Consider the following 2,641-nt stretch of genomic DNA (forward strand, 5'->3'; position numbering starts at 1 on the left):
GTCAGCAAAAATTCTAGTGAATCCAAAATTGTTGATTGAAAATCAATCAAGCTTTGATCAAGCTTGTAAAAATAGTAGTGAACAACAGGCAGATGGTCACTCAAGCATAGCCATGGACAGAAGAGAGATGCATTCATGCAATGAATTAAGCTAAGTTCAGTATTAGAAGTCTTTTGAAAACTAGACTGGTCAGTATGAATATTCTGCAACACTCAATGACCGGACAGCTGCTTTCTCCAAAACCAACCATGAAAGAGAATACTCATTTTCACTTACATACCCCCTCCCTCTCTTCACCTCTCTATATCTCACTTCCATTACACAATCTGTCCAGTTAAATGACCAAGTCATGCACTACATTCTTTTTCAGAATTAGGTCACTTTCAGAATTAGGTCCTTTTCAGAATTAGGTCACAGTGTTAATCTTATTTTCCCAAATGCATTTTGTCACTTTCTTTTCTTGGAACGGATGCGTCCCATTTTTGACTATTGACAATGAAACAGATGATGAACTTAGACAACAAGCTACTTTTATTTTTCATTAGACTCACTCATCATTGTCAAATTAATCTCAATATCAAAATATTATTACATACAAATTTATCTTGTTTTTTAAAAAAAATTCAGATAAATACATATAAATAGATGAATACAAAGAAACAAACAGATGCAAACATACAAATATATTTAAAAAAGAACTCAGGTGTCCAGGTAAATATGGTCGAAGAAAAGACAAGAAGATCAGTTAATTATGATTTTATTCAACATATTCCCCTCTTAGATCCACACACTCATTACAGTAGCCCTTCATCATCATCATCATCATTTAATATCTGCTTTCTATGCTGGCATGGGTTGGACGGTTTAACTGAGGACAGGCAAGTCGGGAGGCTGCACCAGGCTCCAATCTGATCTGGCAAAGTTTCTACAGCTGAGTGCCCTTCCTAACTCCAACCACTCTGAGGGCATAGTGGGTGCTTTTTATGTGCTGGAATATTGGGCCTTCAGTCAGGCCCTTTGCAATACCCTTAAAACTAGGAACTATTCAGCACCCTGCTTGTAGAAATACAAATGCCATACAGATACAAATATATTTATACTTTATAAATACATGCACAATTACACATGCAATTATACCTATATATATGCATGAGACTCTTTCTTCATATGTATATCTATATAAATAAATAAATAGACAAACAAATAAAAATATTCAAATGAAAAGGAAGAGAAAAAGGAAGACCGAAGAAATATGAATAATAAAGGAAGACAGCAAAAATGAAAGAATGGATGTAGAGAGTTAAAACTGCCGGGATGAAAAGAAAGGAAGTTTTTTCAGAGGTGGAGGAGATAACTTATTGTTATGTATGTTGCACTGAGTGACATTCATATAAACAATTAATTATTAATACAAACAATTAATTAATAGCATGATGTCACTTCTTACAGGTCTAGTCTTGTTTTTTCAAATAAATATGATCACTCATTTGTATATGTTGATGTATATATATATATATATATATAGTCATATACACAATATAATTACAAAAACACAAATATATATTAATGTCTCTTTTATTTTTTAGTTATTATAAAATAGAAGAGACACATACATACATACATACATACATACATACGTACATACGTACGTGTATGTATGTATGTATGTATGTATGTATGTATGTATGTGTGAATTGATATGTGTGTGTATGTCATTGTTCAGTTTTATTTCAAGATTTCTTGCCAATAGAGAAAGAGCCGGTTTCTAACCTAGATTCAAGGATCCTTCATAGAAATTTCAACATCAACAACAAGGTATTTTTGTTTGTTTGTATGTATGTATGTATGTATGTATGCATGTATGTATGTATGTATGTATGTATGTATGTATGTATGTATGAATGTATGTATGTATATGTGCACTTTTGTATGTTTTGCTTTACGTATATATTCTCATGCATATAGTTGCATATCTAGATATGCTCATATACATTTAAATGCAAAACTTCTGGAAAGTTTTACAGATTTTTACAGTTCCAGTGATAGATTGGATCTGTAGTCTTCGAGTTAGCTTTCTCCTTTCTAGTTTTGAGAAGCCTAATTTCTCAAGGTTGGTATATAGGTAGTGTGTTACATATCACACTGGGCCACCACCTTTGAAGGTTTAAGTTGATTATGTTGAATCAGTGTTTTGTCCAGAGTTATTTTTCATAAAAGACAAAAGATGGATCTCTTCAGTTGGGCTCAGATTTTTAAATTATTTTTTTAAACTAAACAGTTTGAAACTTCATATACTGGTGTAATTTCTAAGGCTGAACACAGTTTACTTTCAACATTTTTGACAAAATTTCATATCTTAGAAGTTATTTCATGTTAAAGTTGTTGTATTTGGGTAATTTTAACCAATCAACAACATGCATTCAGCTGAAGAAACCTAATGCTGTTTGTGATAGTAATCAAAGAGCAACAACTTCTGGGTCATGTCTACTAAATGTATTTTTCAACTACACATGGATTATTTGGTGTGTTTGAAAAATACATTTAGTAGAGATGACCCAGAAGTTGTTGCTCTTCGATTACAATTGCAAACAGCAGTAGGTTTCTTCAGCTGAATACACGTTGTTGATTGGTTAAAATTATC

The sequence above is a fragment of the Octopus bimaculoides genome, chromosome 4, assembly GCF_001194135.2.
Source record: "Octopus bimaculoides isolate UCB-OBI-ISO-001 chromosome 4, ASM119413v2, whole genome shotgun sequence".
In the NCBI taxonomy this organism is placed as follows: domain Eukaryota; kingdom Metazoa; phylum Mollusca; class Cephalopoda; order Octopoda; family Octopodidae; genus Octopus; species Octopus bimaculoides.